Consider the following 20,846-nt stretch of genomic DNA (forward strand, 5'->3'; position numbering starts at 1 on the left):
AACAGATCAGAGGGCACTAAGACAAAGCCCCAATCTGGCATCCTTCCTAGGGTCCTGGGTAACCTTAATCCAGCTCTGTGGCATCATACGATTACCATACCACACCAAACAACCCTATCAGTTTCAGAAAGGAGAGCTGAGTAATGCACTTCTCTCTTCTGTAGCATTGACTATGAAAGTAAATTGTTAAAATTAGTAAATGTTGTAGTCTGTAATAAAATTAGAGTGAGCTTCCTCCTCACGCCAGGACAGCCGATGAGCTCTCTCTCGAACATGACTAATGCAATCAGTTTAAAAGATCAAAACGAAGATGATGGATCTCGATAATATCAGGGGAGATCTGTGACATGACCTCCTTTCTTATCCCAGCCACTATGTGTGGCAGTACATACTGTGTAGGGACCTGTGAAGTGGCCCTACCTCTTCTCTCACTTGGATGGGTGTTGGGTGAAGGCGTTGGGTGGTGAACTCTCTGACTAGCTCTGGTTTACCAAAGGCGAGGTGGTGCCCAGCCTTCTGGCCCTGTAGAAGCTAACATAACCACGAGATAACAAGATAACCAGTCTTCTGGTCCCTAAGGACAACTGCCACATCAACACAATTTTTTAATATAATGATATTTTCATCAAGTTTTGAAAGGTAATAGATTTTGTGTTAAATTAAGTATATGTAAAAAAAAATAGAAAAACTCATCCCTACCTTTTAGGATATGACCGGACCCTTCAGCCATATTCAGGGAACCTGGGTCAAACAGTGTTTGATAACTGACAGTTAGTCTCTATGGTCTTTCCTGCTTCATCCCCTGCACAGTGCAGAGATATCATCAGACAGACTAACTGTCCAATTCAGAAACAAACACTGTCTGACCCAAGGTGTATGTATATGGCTGATTGATCCTGATAGTGTTGGTCCTGATAGACAGTACTTTAAAATTCAAAGAGGCCAAAGGGTCCCCGGTAATCTGGCTAAGCAATAGTAAAAAGTCCAGGCTAGTCCTACGCATTGTGAAACGTTTAACTAAACTTCTCTCAGACCCGGAAATGTAATACAAAAATGTTGTGTTTTGGGATATACATTATTATTTGTTATTGCAAAATACAGTCCTGAAGACATATACATTTTATTTCAAAGCATTATTTATTAATGGCCACCATATAAGATGGCATTTCACTTGAATGATATTTGGTAATATTTCAAACATATGGCATGTGCAAGTTAACAAGGATTTAGAAACATACGCAAGCACGTTTTAACCAGCTCATTTGCATTGTAGATGCTGATTAGGTGCCAAAATTGCTTACTAATGTCTTATGCAATACCAGCGTAGCACAAGTAGAAAGTCAACAAATGGATTACACTAATTAAACCATAATTATATCCATGGGTAATTACTTGATATGTAAAAATAATTTTATACAATGTTTATGCACATTTAAAAATCTATTGCATACTCGGGAAACTAAATGTAAAACCAGAAAGTTGTCTGTACTATTTGAAATTTTAATCAGAATCTCAAATATGCAGAATATAAAATACTTCAATATTTACTAAATTATCTGCACTGGTAGTTAACTTTGCATTTTTAAATCAGACTGTTCGAGACCAAAGTAAACGGCATTGTCCTATTTTGTCAGTTTGACAAATTAAACAAACTGCAATGATGGTATTCCAGCAATATAACCATTTCAGTAAGGTGAAGTGCTTATGGTTTCTAGAATGTCAATTTAACAGACTTGCCCAGACTTGGACCAACCATCAGTCAAAGCGGGCAAATGCTGGTGGGTTGCAATGGTCAAGGATCATCCTGGCAGGCCCATGTAGGGCTGACTCTCAGTGAGCACGGCCCAAACAAGTAGGTAAGCCCCTTCAAGGGCTGGTGGGGAGATCAGAGATTTCTGTCACCGGCCCATTACACAGACATTCAGAGCATTGCAAGCAGCAACTAATCTCACCTCTGGCTTGGGGCCAAGTGATATATTCCTGCTAACATACTCACTTTGAGGTTAATATTATTGATTACATGACATGACATGACCCTCTTACTGGGTTACTGCCTGGGCTGAGTTATTTTTCCAGTCCGGCCCCTTCTAAGCAAAACTAGAATTTTTAAGTTACTGCGAGATACATATTTTGCGCATATAAAGTTTGTGATAGATTCATTACTTTGGATAACTTACTATGAATTTTGAAGTTGATACAATAATCAGAACTCCAAAGTATTGAAACAGGGAATCTAAACTAGTGTCCAGATGTCACATGTGTTTGCATTGATACATACAGTAAATCTGTTTATTTGCTTAGTGGTGTTTATTACATAGTGGATTTGAATCTTCTGAATTTAACAAAAAGTAGGATTAGCCTGTGAATCTGATCTCCATCATTGCAGACTATGAATGATTATGTTTTCTTATGTAGAATGCAGCAAGCATTTTTTGTTAGGTAAGATAAAAAATAGTAGACCTTCCGTTTTAACATTAATAAGTGATTTTATAAAAAATAAAAATAAAAAAGTGCTATTCTAATTAGGAAAACATGGGTAATAGGACCTTTGTTTCAAAAATGTTTAAGTGGGAGAATATGCTTGTATGAGAAGCATTTTATTTGCTAGTAACAGAAGTACTGCCAGTAATCAAGATAAAAAAAACATCAAATAAAAAATATGAAGCAATTATTCCCACGGGCTACAATAGATACATGTATTGGGTGGATCCCAAGCAACCAAAAGAGACCTGCACACAGAGGACCCCTAGTTACCCAATTAACTGAGTTAGGCTTGACAAGCAGTCCCTCTACCGTGACCTCATGTGCAGGAGGAGGTTTGAAACGTATCATATGTATCCTATGAGCTTGTGGATGCCATTATCTTTCATATTATTTGCTATGTGCATCAAGATGGACATTAATGAGTAAATTTGAGATAAGGTGCAGAGCCAAGGCCTTTAATCAACATAGGTGAGGACCGGTGGATGCAAAGTTTCCGGATCATCATGACAAGGTTTGACTGGATTATAATATGGCTTATTAACTCATGGCAAAGTACCTAGTTCAGGCATTTCAGTATGAACAACTATATTTGTTTGGCTTGGAGTCCCAAATGTTCCTGGCCATCTTGTGAATAAATAAACTATATGTTTTCCATCCCCAGGCTGTGAATTAAAATAAATATGTACCCCTACTTACTTCTATTTACGAATAAGAAAAATAGAACTATCGTAAATTTTGAAACTAGATACCAATCTTATATATAGGCAATCACACTTCATCACCAAGCAAGACTTGTCCAGCGACATTAATCAATCACAATGATCTTTCCTAATAGGCATCAGCCAGGAAGAGCAGAGTCATATGAATGCTACTTCCACTCAAAAACATCTGTTGACAACTGGTGTCCCAGTAGTTGACTGCTCTTGCTGGACTATAACTGCCCGTATGCCGAGTGAGATTCTGGATTAATTGGTGGGAGTTAAAACATACAACACATCTGGTATATTAGTATGGTGAACCAACTACTTACTAAACAGTTCAAACTATGCTTGTTTAGGACAGTTCTCTGATGTCCTGCTAAATCGGGACTGTTGAGAGGCCTGCTCCTTGTGTTGTCTCCTGATTCTTTCCCCTCAACACTCTCCCTCCCTCCATATTCTCCCTGTACATCTTGAACTTTCTCCATATTCTCCCCTCACACCTTTTTTTTCCTCCAAACTCACCCCCCCCCCCTCCCCCTTCCCCCCCATGCCAATTTTCTGTCCCATCTGGATATTCTGGCTTCAACCTTCTGTCCTCCCTTCATATTCTCTCCATCTGTCCGTTTCCCCAATCATATATTTATTCACTCTATAACATTAGTGTGGCAGAGCAGCATGGGTCTTACAGTCCTCAGAGATAGCATTTCGCAATCATGATTTGCCACCGGGAAATGTGAGGAGGGGGCAGGAATAGAATCTTATCATTGTCTCATTCTCTATCACAGCCTTGGTTCTCATTGCCAAGTTTCTTACCCCCAGTGTATACAGCAGCCCACAAGATGATTTTTAACCAAAAACAAAATACTGCAATTCTCAAGAAAGTTAAAATACAGGTACCCACGTCGAGTAACCTGATGTTAGTACCTGTCTGGCATTTTTTGGTTAGCAGTTGATCTGGTGCCCCCACCCACATATTCTGTATATTTTGGGTCCGGTTCCATTTTTTTAAAAATAGTTTTAATATTATATCCAATATTACAGGCAAACCGTAAACCCCTGAAAATTCCAACTCCCAGTTTGTTAGTTATTATAAAATCCAATTACAGAATTCTGTGTGCAAACTTAGCAGCAAAGTTTGAGTGAATTCAATGTAAGTTAATTAAAGAGAAGAGCAAAACGAATAGTCATATAGATCTCAACTAAATTAGAGCCTGTCACATTTATCGGCAGTTTATCAGCTACCGAAAAGCCATTTAATAGTTTGGATCAATGAAATTACTGCCGTTAAAGGCTGATCGGGAGCCGATAATAATTGGTTTGAAGTTTGAAACTGATAGCTATGCTTTACATTAAAAATATTGGCTTTGGTGATTGAATTCCATTTATAGGGCACATGGTCCCTGATAAATGGCTTCATCAAATTTGACAGCTAAAAGTAGTAGATACAGTTTTATTTTTTATTTTTTACTACTACTTTTTATTGCAGCTATTCCTGCATAGTTACTAATAAAATACAGGGGGTCCTGGCTCAGAGGGTAGTGGGAAAGTCTTGAAATTTAAATAAAGGCCAGACTGTCAGAGTAAAAAAACAAAAAAAAAAAAAACAACTTTGGTGGGGTGCATCATAAAGCTCCCCCAAACTCCACCCTTGAGCAGCACGTGGAAGGCAGTTTTTTTCTTCTCTTTTTTTGCGCAAATTGTGTCTTTTTGCACTTTTAATATTTGTATTGGGAATCAATGCTTGTTTTTTATTTGGCCATTTGTGGGTCTGAATAAAAGAGCATTTCAGAAGAAAGAACATGTCTCATGGTAAGGAGAACATTTTATTTTACAGGCGTTAATAATAATGAGGGGGCAATAATTCCATTAGTGGTTATATGAGTAGCCCCCACTCGCTATTGTAGGTGGGGGCTTGGTGGGACATAATGTCTCCCCTGTTTATTATATTATTAGCTCCAACATGCCACCTATGGGTGGGGAGCTAAGGTGGGCACTATGTGACAATGTATGCCTCTTTTTTTATATATTGGCAGTAACAAATTTGTAAACCCCCCAAAAAGTGAACAAGCAAATGATGGAAGAGGAATAATGAAGGAATAATTTGGCACAAATAAGGACATACTACTGATACTAGAATCTCTAAAATAATATCTTGATTATAGCAATATAAGTAACAAACTCAGTTGGTGTTGGTACCACTCCATATTAAATATATACACAGAAATGGAATTACTCTATCTAGGCCATGGGTCGTCAACATGGTCCCTACCGCCCACCAGTGGGCGTTTTAGGATTCCAGGTGGGCGGGAGCAGAATCCTCCCTCCATCCAGAGAGCTGAACGCTCTATTCATCTCTTGCGCAATCAGTGGTAAGCAGGAAGTGCAAGGTTGCAGATGCGACTGCATAAAAGCATGAGCGTGTGTGCTTGAATGCGCATGTGCGCCAAAATCGTGCGCGCATACGCACGTATGAATGTTTGCTCTCGTGAACGAGTGTAACACGCGGGTAGAGGAATGGGAGGAGTTGGAGTAGGTAAAGGGATACACGATAGCAGGGAGTGGAGTACTTGGAAAATAGGAGAAAGAAGGAGCAGAGTACTTGTAAAAAGGAGAAAGGAGCAGAGTACTTGTAGAATAGAAGAAAGAATGAGCAGAGTACTTGTAAAGAAAGAGCAGAGTACTTGTAGAATAGGAGAAAGAAGGAGCAGAGTATATGTAAAAAAAAAGGAGAAAGAAGGAGCAGAGTACTTGTAAAAAAGGAGAAAGAATGAGCAGAGTACTTGAAGAATAGGAGAAAGAAGGAGCAGAGTATTAGAAGAATAGGAGAAAGAAGGCGCAGAGTACTTGTAAAGAAAAAGCAGAGTACTTGTACAATAGGAGAAAGAAGGAGCAGAGTACTTGTAGAATAGGAGAAAGAAGGAGCAGAGTACTTGTAAAAAAGGAAAAAAAATGAGCAGAGTACTTGTAGAATAGGAGAAAGAAGGAACAGAGTACTTGTAGAATAGGAGAAAGAAGGAACAGAGTACTTGTAGAATAGGAGAAAGAAGGAGCAGAGTACTTGAAGAATAGGAGAAAGAAGGCGCAGAGTACTTGTAAAGAAAAAGCAGAGTACTTGTACAATAGGAGAAAGAAGGAGCAGAGTACTTGTAGAATAGGAGAAAGAAGGAGCAGAGTACTTGTAAAAAAGGAAAAAAATTAGCAGAGTACTTGTAGAATAGGAGAAAGAAGGAACAGAGTACTTGTAGAATAGGAGAAAGAAGGAACAGAGTACTTGTAAAAAAGGAGAAATAAAGAGCAGAGTACTTGTAGAATAGAAGAAGAGCACTTGTAGAATAGGAGAAAGAAGGAAAATAAAAAATATAAAAAGGAAAAGGAGAGAACTGTTGTTGGCTAAGTGGGCTACCTAGCTCAGCCTTCCTGTTGGGCATTGCTATAAGGAAGGTTAAAAAATAGAAAAAGGATATTATGAGCAAACAGAGAAATAGTCTGAATATCACCGATATCACCTTTGTTTGTTCCTTTGGAAAATCGAACCAGAGATCAAATATTTCATCTCACAGTCTGTGTAAGTAGGATACACTGTTCTTGGACTAAATAACATTTTAGTTGCATACACTGTTATGAGTAACTCATTTAAAATCTCTCAAAGCATCCCTGTACTGGCCACCCTTCCACTCACACTCCTAAAATAATAGTGCCCCTATTTGACCATTTTTTCATGTCGGAAGTATGAAATTTAGTTAATTCACAATTATGATGCAGCACAGCACCTATACTTCGTACATGTCAATAACTTGTAAAAATCAAAAATACTATATCCATAATTCTAGATTTATATCAGTCATCAAAATGACTTAAAAATTATGAATAAATATCCCATCTTGCTTTGCCAGCCGAAGCTCATGCTTCTAAATTACAAAGAACCAAAACAATCCTAATATTATATCAGTTAAAGTATTTGAAATGTAATGGTTTTTCACTTTTTCATTCAAACTAGAAAGGCTTAATTCATCATGTGCCCAGTCAATAAGGTTTAATCCCGAACATCCAACTGTTATTTTGTTTCAGTAATCCGGAAATCTTTGCAGCTCTGATTATGAAAACCAGGATTATGCAATTTATATACCACACTCTTCTTCTTTGAAATGTATTAGAGTTGTTAGTATCTGTGCATGTAGGGGTGCCACATAAACATTTATATAAAATAATAAGAATTGATGGACAAAAAAACAAAACAAAAACTATTCTTAAAAGATACGAGGAACAAAAAAAAAACAAAGCATGCCTTTGATCATTTGTTGCACTCACTGTAATATATTAAAAATGCACTCAGCTCTGCCAAATACCAGTTTAAATATCAAAGGTGATCACGAAGCAGTTTCTCATTACTTGCGCAAAGTATTCATTTTCTAAGTTGACGAAAGTATGAGTGCGTTCATATCTGTAGGCAACAGGTTCTATTCCTACTCAACTCAGCCTGTCATTCTATCTAAGGAAGATAAAATGATTACCATTAAGACATGTAATCATAATATGTGTTGGTGCGTTTCCGGTGGTGCCGCTGCTTCTGCAAGAGCCTTCCGGTTTAGAGGGTTTAGAAACCAGAAGGGCAGGGAGATTCTGCGCTCGAACAAAGATTTTAGAGTTTAACCGTTTAGCGATTTAACCCATTAAGGTGAGCTAGCGCCAGAGACGTCCTGGCACCATAACAAATTAATTTCAATTAAGTAGTTATGATGTGTAAACAGTTCTTTTAAGTACCGGCAAGTAGAACTGCAGAACATGCTGTCTTATTGGAAATTAGTGTTTCAATAATGTTTATTGAACAACACAAATACTATGGGGGGACAGACTCAAAGCAATAAGTTTAGGGTGCAACCTATATCATGCACTCCCCAAATGCAAAATTTAGTTACCAAATGTTATATTACGTGAATGCAAACCACGCTAGATACACAATAAAATACCTTTATTGCAAGTAAAAAGCAGATAAAAAAAAACCAAACCAGATACAAATATAGGCTTACACAATATAACAAAATACAGCTATAATCTACACTAAAGTTACCAAGGCCACTTGATCGCAATAAAGGGGCCTGGGTACAGTGGTCCTGTCATTTTCATCATTAAAGGTTTTTCAGAAACAACAATGTTTACCTTGTTACACTGACAGCCACTAGAGTCGCTTCCACTGCAACAACTGAGTAAAACCCGTTCATGTGATTTTTCCTTTGGGCGTACCGGCCTGGGAGAGGCTAGATTGGAGTGACCGGTAGGAGGTGGACGCACAGCGCTCTCTCCTGCCAGGCACTCAGTGTAGCGTGACCGAGTGGAGCAGAGCGCACTGCGGTACAGGAACTTCTGTTTCCTGTACCCGGCTGGATTGAAAGGAAGTGCTCTTTGAGAGAGCACTTCCTGTCAGTCCGGCAGGGTACAGGAAACTGAAGCTCCTGTACCGTGGCCTGCTTTGCTTGGCCACGCTACAAAGAGAGGTAGGAGACACACCGGGGACCAGGGGAGGGAGAGAGAGGGACATTAAGAGATGGGGATGGGGGAAGGACAACTATGGGATGGGGAGGCAAAGAACACTATGGGATAGGGGAGGGGGGGGGGGGGAAACACTATGGAACAGGGGAGGGGGGAGAAAAAACACTATGGGACAGGGGGGTAAAAACACTATGGAACAGGGGAGGGAGGGAGAAAGAACACTATGGGACAGGGGAGGGGGGGAAGGGAGAAAGCACACTATGGGACGGGGAAGAACACTATGGGACGGGGAGGGGGGAGAAAAAACACTATGGAACAGGGGAGGGAGGGAGAAAGAACACTATGGGACAGGGGAAGGGGGGAAGGGAGAAAGCGCACTATGGGACGGGGAAGAACACTATGGGACGGGGGGTGAAAGAACACTATGGGACAGGGGAGGGGGAGAAAAAACACTATGGGACGGGGTGGGGGAAAGAACACTATGTGACAGGGAAGGGGGAGAAAGAGCACTATGGGGCAGGGGAGGGGGACACTAGGGGGGGAGAGAGAGGTACATTAAGGGGGACTAAGCTATAGGGGAGGGAAGGGAAAGGGAACATGGGTGGGGGAACCACTAAAAGAGAAGGAAGATGAATACTAAGAGTAGGGGGGGAGGAAAATTAAGGGAAATGGGGGGGCACTTAAGGGGAATGGGAGGGCACTAAAGGACAGGTAACAGGGGGAGCAACCCTAAGGGACAGGGGAGGGGAGAGGAACACTAAGAGACAGGGAAGGGAGGAGAGAGGAACAATAAGGGACAGGGAAGGGAGGAGAGCGGAACACTAAGGGACAGGGGAGGAAGGGGAGAGGAACACTAAGGGACAGGGGAGGAAGGGGAGAGGAACACTAAGGGACAGGGGAGGAAGGGGAGAGGAACACTAAGGGACAGGGGAGGAAGGGAAGAGGAACACTAAGGTACAGGGGAGGGGGGAGAACACTAAGGGACAGGGGAGGGAGGGGAGAGGAGCACTAAGGGTCAGGGGAGGGAGGGTAGAGGAACACTAAGGGACAGGGAAGTGGGCCACTTTTGGACAGGAAGGGGAGGAGAGAGGAACACTAAGGGACAATGAGCTGAAGTGGTCTGGGTGCCTACAGTGTCCCTTTAAAGGAGCACTGAACCTGAGAATGATGGCTCCTTCTTCTGTCCATGTGTTTTTGTTTATTCCCTGAGATAATCTATAATCTACAACATGCATTACATATCAGTGTTTATTGTATTTAAGATGGACTTTGCAACCAAAAAAAAATATGTTTCAACAACTCTTGAGCACAGTTCACATATAACATATCTATTGAATTGCAGTTTGTATAGTGAAGGCGCACTAGGTACTTTAAAATCATGTAATACTAATTTTTAATATCATACTTTCTATTATGATTTCAAGCTTTTGTGAATATCCATTCCCTTAGTAGGATGAGTCATCCATGCGTTTACATTGGCTTTACAATGTTGCAAATACGTTTCCTCCAGATATTTTTTATTGTTTTTTTCTCTTTCCTACTAGTTATTTGGACCTTTCTATTTTGAGCTTTTCTCTGACATCTGTCCCGTGCATTATCATTGTATTCTTTGTATTCTTATCATTGTATTCTCTCTTGAATTCTATCTTCCTTCTAATCATTCCAACCACAGTAAAATTGAAGACAAAAGCTGATTTTTCTTCGGCTGTAAGGATCGAGAGTATCATTTAGCATTCTGACATGGCAGTAAATACACTGAGCCTTCCATCTCTCTTCTCTTGAGAAGGAGAGAACGTTCTTTAATGAGAATGAGAGGCTGAGCGTGTGATAGAGGCAAACCCCCAAAGTGACGGATTAGGATAGAGACAGACACAAATTAACAGAACCAAGGAGCATGAGATACTCAAAGATGATCCATTAAAGTGAGAATTGTCAGGGATTCAATGGGAATTTTACATTTTAGGGTAAAATAAGTGAACTATAAAAATACCCCAAGTCAACTCTGCTTCCAACTTGGTTACTTTGACCTTAAATTTGAAAATCACTTTGACTTTCTGGCAATTGTCTCTTTAGGCACTGACCAAGAAATAAAAATAAGAGTGGAAGAAAAAAAAAGGATGCTTGAATACATATATAGATAGATTTAAAATAAGTAAATAAATAAATAAAATAATATATATATATATATATATATAGAGAGAGAGAGAGAGAGAGAGAGAGAGAGAGAGAGAGTCTTAGTGCATGTATATTCTACACTGACTAAACACATTTGTTGTAATTAATCAAATTTATTTGAACAGCGGATTTATTGAAAATAAACACATGCCAGTACTAGTACCAGGCCTGGACTGGCCATTGGGCATACAGGGCAAATGCCCGGTGGGCCGCGATGGCCATGGGCCGAGGCCAGCAGGGGAGATCACAGGGTCTCCCCTGTCGGCCCATGCAGAGCCGGCACTATCCAAGCACGGGCCCTGCTGTGTGCCTTCATGGGCTGGTCGGGAGATCCTTACACACACAGCACCCCCCCACACACACAGCACAGTATCCCTTTAAAGGAAATTATGTAGTATTTTAGTGTTTTCTGTTTTAGAAGAATATAAATAAGTAGGGTTGAAATAAGGCTCTATTAGTTTTAAAACTAAGTTTGTCATTATTTAGTGAAATAAAGGGACATTTCAGGCTCCTCCCCCGCACTTCCTGTTTTCACTTTAGACTCTCTGCATGATTTTCTTGTATTGGTTGCCCTTTTTCACCTGGTATTGGTGAGATTATCTGTCAGTTATTGAATTGTGCAGTTTGATTGGCTTTTTAAAATAACACTTTGATAAGTGTTATTTATCTGTTCATATCTATGCCTAACCTACCATCCTCTGTAATCAGCCTCAAAATGCTTTTCTTTTAAGGACATATCAAGAAGAATGATCACGTCCATTAAACTGAAATGCATCTTCCCATTTTCCCAGTTGAAAAGATGGTAAATATTTTGCCAAATCTGTAAATCTTGCTATCGCAATGTATAGATGCATTTATTATTAGCTTAAAGTGACACTCAAACCAAGCACCATATTAACTTCCAAATATTTATATCATGAGTGTATCAAACACTTTCACAGTTTACTGTGATGGATTCCATGTCTCAGTCCTGTGCGTACAGGGCAACACAATCACATCTGTCAAAACTGAGAATGGAGCTCTCAGCAAGCTGATAGCAGTTACAGTGCAGCTACTATCCGCTTACGTGTCTCCTCCATCTATAATATGTGATAAATGGTGAGTTACAGCCAGATGCTAATCTACATATCCCATAAACTCTTCCCCGGTAACATTTTGCCCAGGAATACACAGCAACATAGAATTGTGCAAAATTTGTGGCCAAATAGACATAAGATTTTAGTCCAAAAGGCAAGAATTTTAATACCATGTTATAATATCTACTTCAGTAGTGATTACTACCAATACGGTTCAAAAGGCCAACGCATGCTCTTAACAACTAATATGTTGAAATTCCCACTACATTACTTAATGTGACTAAATTGTATTCACCTCGGAAAGCTGGAAGGCTTATATTGTACAGGGAATCAGACCTACAGCCCTAACATCTGAACAGGTATTACTGTGCATTTACCAACTGAGCTATCAGCAACTTGAATAATGTTGAGGACGCAAAATAATTTTCCTTCTCTTTTCTCTGGTTGAGGTAAAAAGCACTGATGTAAAATGACTTGATGATTTTCATTGAACCGTGGGTGTTACATAATTAAGATCAGTCATTTTTCGATCTCTGATACAAAGAGACTCTTCAATTCTCGTTACAAACCCAAAAGAACATTTCCATTTTGTAGGGCAAGATTCCGTTCAGTTTTTAGTTTTAATGATGATTAACGCAAAATACAGAGTAGATTTCTCAACATGTTGTCAAATTTAGACAGCACCGTTCCTTCCAAATACAATTGTGTAATTGTAGCAATTACAGGAGAAGAGATTTTTCAGTTTTAATTTAAATGATATGTGTGGGTGGCAGCTTCTTATCAAGCATTCTTAATTTATAGATATATTATCCAATTAAAAGGTAAAAAAAAAAACTATCTGTATTTGAGTTTCACCTAACACAAAGGTGAATATCAACTATTTGTAGATAATAATTACATATATTTTATTAGCCTTCCCTGTTCTGTGCACTATAAAAAATCTATCTAATCTATCTATCTATCTAATCTATCTAATCGTGTATGTATTTGCCAACTAAACTATCATTGATTATACACAAACACACTAAATTAATGGATGGATAGAATTGTATAAACAATAAAATTGGTAGAAAATATTAGACTTGTACATTAATGCTTTTTCAGCTTTTACAAATTCCTTTTACTGTACCCTGTACTAATCATTCTGTCCTAGATTTACCTTTGGAATTTCACTCAATGAAAAAAAACTTTACAGGTAAATCCTGGATGGATCAGTTAGTTCGTAAAATAAATTTGATTTGTTCGTACCAACTGAAAATAATTTGTGCAAAAGTCTAGTAAATATAAACATAATTATTGTAAAAATTGTACGCCCTTTAGTATTCTCAGTGGACATGTAGTATATATGTGTGTGTTTACAAAATATCTAGTGTTTGTCTCTACGGATTTGTATTTGCATCTGTGATTTATTTGTTCTATAATCATTCCAGAAACATAGAATACATCCAACATAGAAATTCTACTCAGTTTCACATCTCCTTCAAAACATTCTAAAACATTATGTATCCCCCTAGTCATTATAAAATAAACAAGAAAAAACAAAACTTTAATATATATATATAAAAAGAACTATATGTATTTCAAAATAATAATAATGGGATTTGCAGAAAATGTTATCTTTATAGTATTTAATAACATAATGCATAAATATATATATAGGGTTGTAGATGTGAAACTCTTACCTGTTCTGCTTGCGATCTGCGGGTTTCAAATGAGCAAACAATACCAGAGTATCAGCTGTCATCATATAAACACTAACATCAAAAGTCAGTTCATACAGGAAAGCCCAGTATCTAATATATTGCAGTGAAAATACTTGGCAAAGCTACAGACTTGCTGTGACCTGCAGCACGATTCAGCAAACGCCTGAACTCTCATAAATTGATTTTCAATGATAATAGGTAAACTTGCGCACACAAGCTCTCTGTCACAATAACCAAGCTGTTTTCTGAATGCACTGCGTAAAAGTAATGAATTATTCACATAAATAACTGGTATAGTTGGCAGATCCCTTTTATATATATTTTCAAATTGCGTTGGACTCCTCCATATCTTGCAAAATTCCAATGTCTTTAACTCTACATCTTACTTCTTATTTTCTATGTTACTGTCAGTTTACTAGATGACAGCCTAAAACGAGTAACGCTTGAAAATCAGTAGGAAGATACATGATATTCACTATCATTGCTCGCAAGCAGAATTCTATATTTTACTTAAAAAATACATAGTTACAAGGTTGAAAATAGACATGAATCCATCAAGTTCAGCCTTTCTCATATCGGTTTTTGACGTCGATCCAAAAGAAGGCAAAAAACCCAGTCTGAAGAGGTTTCCAAAAAATTTGGCAACAAACTAGAAAAAAATTCCTTCTTAAGCCCAGAATGGCAGTCGGATATCTCATTGGATCAAGAAGCAATTCATAAATATATAAAGGAATAGATAACGCAAATAACAATAGGAGTTTATCACAGTGAAATGATATGGTGAACCAAAACCACATCACAAACATGGGACAATAAAATCCAAGCAGAAACCTGAGGATTTTCCTTCACCATATTGTCAAAAAGGCATGTTAAAAATTAAATGCGTGGGAGGGCGGAGCCAAGAGCTTGAAGCGGATGGTCGCATGGCCGCAGTCCTCCGGGCCAGGCAGCTAATAAATCGCGAAATAAGGGCTCTCACACCCGGCTTATAACCACCAGGAGAGCGCCTAAGACCCCCACGAACCAGATGGGTCGGAAAAACAAAAAAGCTAAACCCGATAGCCCTCGCCAAAACAGGGATATCGGGGAACTGTGGCGGCAAGCGCACGAGGCGGCGGAGGCCAAGATGGCATACTTACATGGCGGCTGCTCCGATTTCACAGAGGGCTCCTCAGACGACGACGGGAGTACCTCGGTGGTGGCTAAGCCTGCCCCAGTGCCCACACAGGCGCCAATTCACAAGAAAACCCCCACTCCAGTAACCATGGAGGCGATCGGAGACCTAATGGCGACCCACCACGAGAAACTTGCGGCCGAGGTGGCCCACATCAGAGGTGACATCCAGGGCCTAACAACGAGGCTGAAAGCAGTGGAAGCCTCCTCCACAGATCACACCACCCAGCTAGCGGACCTCCAAGCGGCAGTCCGGGCGCTACAACAAAAATCCTGGCAGCATGAGCAACATATCTCAGCACAGGAAGACAAGAGCCGAAGAAAGAATTTAAAGCTCCGGGGTGTCTCCGACTCAATGCCAGACGTAGAACTCCCGCACTTTGTTAGACGGCTCCTCGCAGAGTTACTGACCCCTAAAGCGGCAAAAGCGATCACCCTGGAGGGCCTCTTCCGCACACCAAAGCCTCTGAAGGCCCCGCCGACTGCCCCGAGGGACCTAATAGTCCAATTTCAGTCCGCCAACGACAAGAGAGCGGTGCAGGACGCCACTAGAAATCAAACCACCTACCACTTCGAGGGGATGACCCTCTCCTTCTTCGCAGACCTCTCTGGCGGGACATTAGCGTGGAGAAGATCTATGAACACATTCACGGCCCTACTTCGGCTTCATCACATCAGATATCGCTGGGGACCCAGCCGCACCATACACGTTGACAAAGGAGAAGCCAAACACATTATCAGGGACATGCAAGAAGCGGTGGCGATATTGGGCCTGCTCAACTTACCCACAGACTCGCTCACAACCACGCCGTGCCCAACAGGCCGCACAATCACACTAGGAAGAGATGCCATGAATGCCCCGGAGTTTATCCCCCGGGAGAGGCCTTCAGACCCGTACGCCAAGGCTACCACTTGAAGCTGGACTCCAACCCAGGTGCACACTACTAAAATCACGCCAGGCCGTAAAGTGGCAACATGAACGGTTTGAATACTACTGGCAATATAGCCACACAAATGACAATTTTTATCACTATAATTTTTCTTTTTCCGTTAATTTTATTCTTTTCCTTCAAGCTATGTTAATCCGTTTGTCTTTTTGCTTTTTGTTTTTCAAAGTAACCTCACGACAGTAGACGGTTAATTTGCTCTCACTGTAAACCCTAGCATTTGCCTGACAAATGGAAGACTTACCTAGCTTAAGCACCACCTAAGTAGTAGAATGGGTCTCAGGCCGCGGTTGTTTATTTCGGATTTTACGATGCATAATCCGTAGCCTTAAAGGCATATTAGCCCACCCCCTGTGAGGACTATGCCCCAACCCTGCATACCCCATGTGTCCCCAGTGTATGTAACTTATTACCGGGACGTCCATAACGAGCTTGGCAGTAAATATATACTCGGGACACCGGGGTATACCTCACGGCGGTACCAAACCTGGGCAACAACAGGCAATGTAGGTACAGCGACACATAACATTGCACAGCGACACTTATAAGGCTGAAGGCCAAGCCACTCACAACAAAACTACTACGAACTCCAGACATTGACATAGCTCATAAATATTAGCCACACACCTAGCAGACACATACAAGGGGCAATACCGCCGAGTCGAACGAATACTTAAGCCGATATGTACAACGTACAACCCTCACATTACATGAGAAGTTACACCGAACACCATACGGAACCACACTACACATAAGAGGGCTGGGCCACAAGCACTCAACTTATTTCACTAAGAAGGTCGGATAGGTTACCCCTATAAGTTTTCTCATTTACCACAGTGCTGTATGCACTATCACGCCACACTGGCATCATGTCGTGAAAACGCGTTCAGCAGCGTGGTCATGTTTGCCGGTTGCCCTCTCTGGCATAATAATAGGCAGCAGCACTGTCCCCCAACTGTTAAACGCTCATCTCTAGTTCCTTCAAATGTTACCAGGCCTATAGGCATATACAGGCCAACTTCCAGGATGTACAATCATATATCCCAACAACGTTTAGCATAAATGTTTTATAATGTATTACAAAAAATGTGCTGAATCAGCGGAACGAAGCAAGTGTTAGATTATGAAGGTTAATATTGTATGTATTTTGCTTCATTGTGTTGAATGCAGGTTCTTGCACTCGTTATTGTGACGGTGCAAGACGACTTGTCCACTCTTGCACAATAAAAATAAAGAATTTAAAAAAAAAAATTAAATGCGTGAGATTTCCCTGAATTTATTGTGGACTGAGCATCATCTCATGAGACAAGGGAGGGTTACATTCAATGTCCTCATGAAAGAAACTGCTGAGATTGAGATTGTTCCAAAATTATTTTCCCTTTTTGGAGACAGAAGAAATATTTGGTATCTTCAACTTTGGTTGTAATTGTCAAGAGGGATTACAATTAAATAAGAATGCTCTGTTTTGGCAATGTTTAGCTATTAAAGGAACACTGTAGTCACCAGAACAACTACAGTCTAATATAGTGGTTCTGATGTCTACTCCATGGTTAAGGCGATGGACTTGAAATCCATTGGGGTTTCCCCACGCAGGTTCGAATCCTGCCAACTACGTTTGGCTTGGTCACATGGCTGCAAGTCTGTTGATCAGTTTGCTTTTCCACACCCCGCTGTCGAAACAGCTTTAACCAATACATGATGAAAAGCGATCGATATGCTTGCTACGTCTCAGTCGTGCTCCATGTCTGTTCACAGCAATTACTTTATTCTTAGGCTTAAATGACTGTTTGACACAACTTTGTGGTAGAGGTTAACACAGTAAAAGAGTTCAAACATGCGTGGGATAGGCATAAGGCTATCCTAACTATAGGATAAGGCCAGAGACTAATGAAAGTATTTAGAAAATTGGGAAGACTAGATGGGCCGAATGGTTCTTATCTACCGTCACATTCTATGTTTCTATGTCCCTGCAGGCTTTTTAATGTAAATACTGCCTTTTCAGAGAAAAGACAGTGTTTACAATACTGCCTAGGAACACCTTTAGTTGCAATCACTCAGATGACCCCTAGAGGTGCTTCCTAGGTCAGTGTTGCACAGTGTGCAGCACTTACGTTCAGTGTTTTCTTGTTGTGCATGTCCATGAATAAATGCGCATGTGCAATAACCTTCCAATACTTTCCTATGGGAAAGCATTGGATTGGCTGAGATCATCAATTTTGATGATTTTAGCCAAGGCGGTGGAGCAGGGGCGGAGCCAGCAGGGACGGACCTAGGCTACGCTGGAACAAAATTGAGTTTTCCACCTTTTCCACCAGAGACAAGGGGGGCCAGGGACCTAAACGGCAGTTTCAAAACTATAGTGTCAGGAATACATGTATTCTTCTTAGTACCAGAAGATTATCGGTAAAGTAGGAACCTATTTATGGCCACTCATTTTCGAATGCATACTTCTAGCGGGATAACATATCATGTCAAAAAGCACCCATTATGTCACGTTGGTTTTTTGAACATGCAGTCATATAGTTTACGTCAATGACCTGCAAAGTCTTCTAGAAAAGCATACTTAAAATTAGATGGAATCAGAGAATTGAAAAATCAATATGGGGCTTAAATAGCTAGAGGAACTGCGTGACTCTCTTGAATCAGCGTTGATTGCATCTCACTGACTCAACAAAAATGTAACTTTGAAAGAAAAAACTTGTGAAGTTTGGCGTTCAATACGTTTTTTTCTTGAAAAATATAGCTTTTCCAAATAACAATTTACAATTTCAGGAATAAATATCTGCTTTGTGGTCAAAGAGAAATAATGTGTTTTACAGAGAAACTTTTTGAAAATATTAAAGATCAACTATTTAAGCAAGAATAGTTATGGGAGATCTCTTATCTCTACTCAATCTGAGAAAGTAAAAAGCTGAGAGGAAAGAGGAACAGCTGGTCATCAGTAAAATCATTCACTAAACAGCATCAAAAACCTATCAGAGAATAAAATGTTTCATAGAGGACTAAGTAATAACGCAGCCATAGGGAGCTTAATAATGCTACATCTCAACATTAATTCATTCGTAGGGACATTCACAAGCATTGTAGGTAATGAATGATGCTAATAAATCTATCAATCACAGCAACATTCAATGCCAAGCAGTAAAGCAGGAGGAATAATGTCTGATAGGTCTGAATGGAAATAATGGCGTCATAAAATTGCAAGGTGTAAATGTAATATATGTGATACGCTTACGTTCTATAGCAGGGGTAGGCAACCTTTTAGTAGTACTGTGTCAAAACAAGATCTTACAGTTTTTTTTTAAATTGAGGTGTGTATGGTGCTGTATTGTGCTTGTGTTATTTTTGGATGCTGCAGTTGTTTTGTAATGTATTTGTGTGTATGTGGGCTGTTATGTTGTATTTGTTCATGAGCAGTTTGTGGCATTGTGTATTATTTCAATGAATGTGGGCTGTGTATAGGGGCTGCTTGTGGAATTGTGTGTTGGATGATATGTCACATTGTGTGTTTGGTGGTGTTTATATGTGTGGGGCTGCCTATGGTATTGCTTGTGAGAGGCTGCTTTTTTGGGTTGTGTGCGTGTGTGTGCATTGTCAGTGGTGTTGTGTTTGTGAGGATTGTGTGTGTGTTTGTGGGGGCTGTTTGTATAATTTGTATGAGAGGAGGCTTCTTCTGCAGCACTGTGAATATCTACACGTGTGGGTAGCTTCCCTTGGGTCCAGTGGGGATCAGGATGGCTAGGTTTAGTTTAAGTGCATGAGCTGCGATAGGTGATGCGTGCTCCTCTACTCCAGTGTTGAGTTCTGTTCACCAGGGCTGGAAGGAAGTGATCTGAGATTACTTCCTCTAAGTAATGCGATGCGTAAATTGAGGATTGCCCTTCACCACTGCTCGGTTTGCACTAGCAGATATCTGAAGTCCCACTGGGACTCCTGATATGCCAGAGACTGTTTGGCACTGGCAGCCATGAGTGCCGTGCAAAGGCACCCTAAGTGCCATGCATGTCAAACGTACCATTGGTTGCTTACCCCTGTTCTATTGCAAAGCTTTAACTATCGTTTAAAGGGAGAAAAAGAGTTTATAAGTTAACAATTCTAAGATTGAAAGCCATCAAACTTTTGGTGCAGGTACCAATAACAGATGATATGATTCATTCGTGATGGTATTGCAATCAGTTTAGTGCATAGAGAGATCTTCTGCATTGTTTGAAATGTGTCAGCATAAAACAATTAAGTAGGGAATGTTTTTTTATTTTTACATTTGTCTACAATTGAGATGTAATGTACATCTATTGGAGTTACTGTATTTGTAAAAACAAAAAAAAAAATGACAAAATACAAACAAGTTCTCTATATATCATACTATATTACAGCCTCACCTTCAATTTTTTTGATGTTCCTAAATTAGAATACCCTGTGAGGTCCTCGTATGTATTAATTGCACTTAGAGGGTATTATGTATGTATGTGTATGAGTCTGTGTGTGTTCCTGCATGACTGTTTATATGTGCCCATGAATTTGCGTTTCTGTGTATATGTATATCCATGTGTCTGTGTGTGTGTCCATTTCTGTGTATATGTATATCCATGTGTCTCTGTGTGTGTCCATTTCTGTGTATATGTATATCCATGTGTCTGTGTGTGTGTCCATTTCTGTGTATATGTATATCCATGTGTCTCTGTGTGTGTCCATTTCTGAGTATATGAATGTAAGTACGTAAAGCCTAATAAAGAAACCTTACCGGTATGCACTTATAGAATATTTAAAGGTAATTATAAATTTTCCAAACTCAACTTTATTTATATAATTAATACATACCGTAAACAGAAATATTGTACCTTGTATGGATTCTTACTTGTCTTTATTTACATCTAAATGTCCTTTATCCACTATTTTTCAGCTCTATGATTTATTATAATATATAAAAGATGTCAAGTTCTAAAATCAGCTTTATCTTTTTTCTTTAAAAATCAAACTGCATTTAAAGATGAACCTATTTCCATTTTTGAATGTTTAACAAGTGTCAAGACAAGAACACAGAAAAAGCTGAGAATTGAGCAAAAAGTTGCATGAGGCCGACAACACTGAAACAACATTTAG

General features: G+C 39.8%; 1 protein-coding gene across 2 annotated transcripts in view; it reads right to left on the reverse strand.

The window, feature by feature from the left end:
- Window positions 1-20,846, reverse strand: part of PHYHIPL (phytanoyl-CoA 2-hydroxylase interacting protein like) — a 147,587-nt gene that overhangs the window by 63,397 nt on the left and 63,344 nt on the right. Inside the window, exon 1 of one of the 2 annotated variants that reach the window (XM_063434895.1) lies at window positions 13,606-13,682. The exons of the other annotated variant lie outside the window; for it this stretch is intronic. The gene's annotated coding sequence lies outside the window, so the exon portion shown is untranslated. Of the gene's footprint in view, window positions 1-13,605; window positions 13,683-20,846 lie in introns of those variants that run through there. 2 annotated transcript variants of the gene reach the window in all.

The sequence above is a fragment of the Pelobates fuscus genome, chromosome 10 (genome assembly GCF_036172605.1).
Source record: "Pelobates fuscus isolate aPelFus1 chromosome 10, aPelFus1.pri, whole genome shotgun sequence".
NCBI classification, from domain to species: Eukaryota; Metazoa; Chordata; class Amphibia; order Anura; family Pelobatidae; genus Pelobates; species Pelobates fuscus.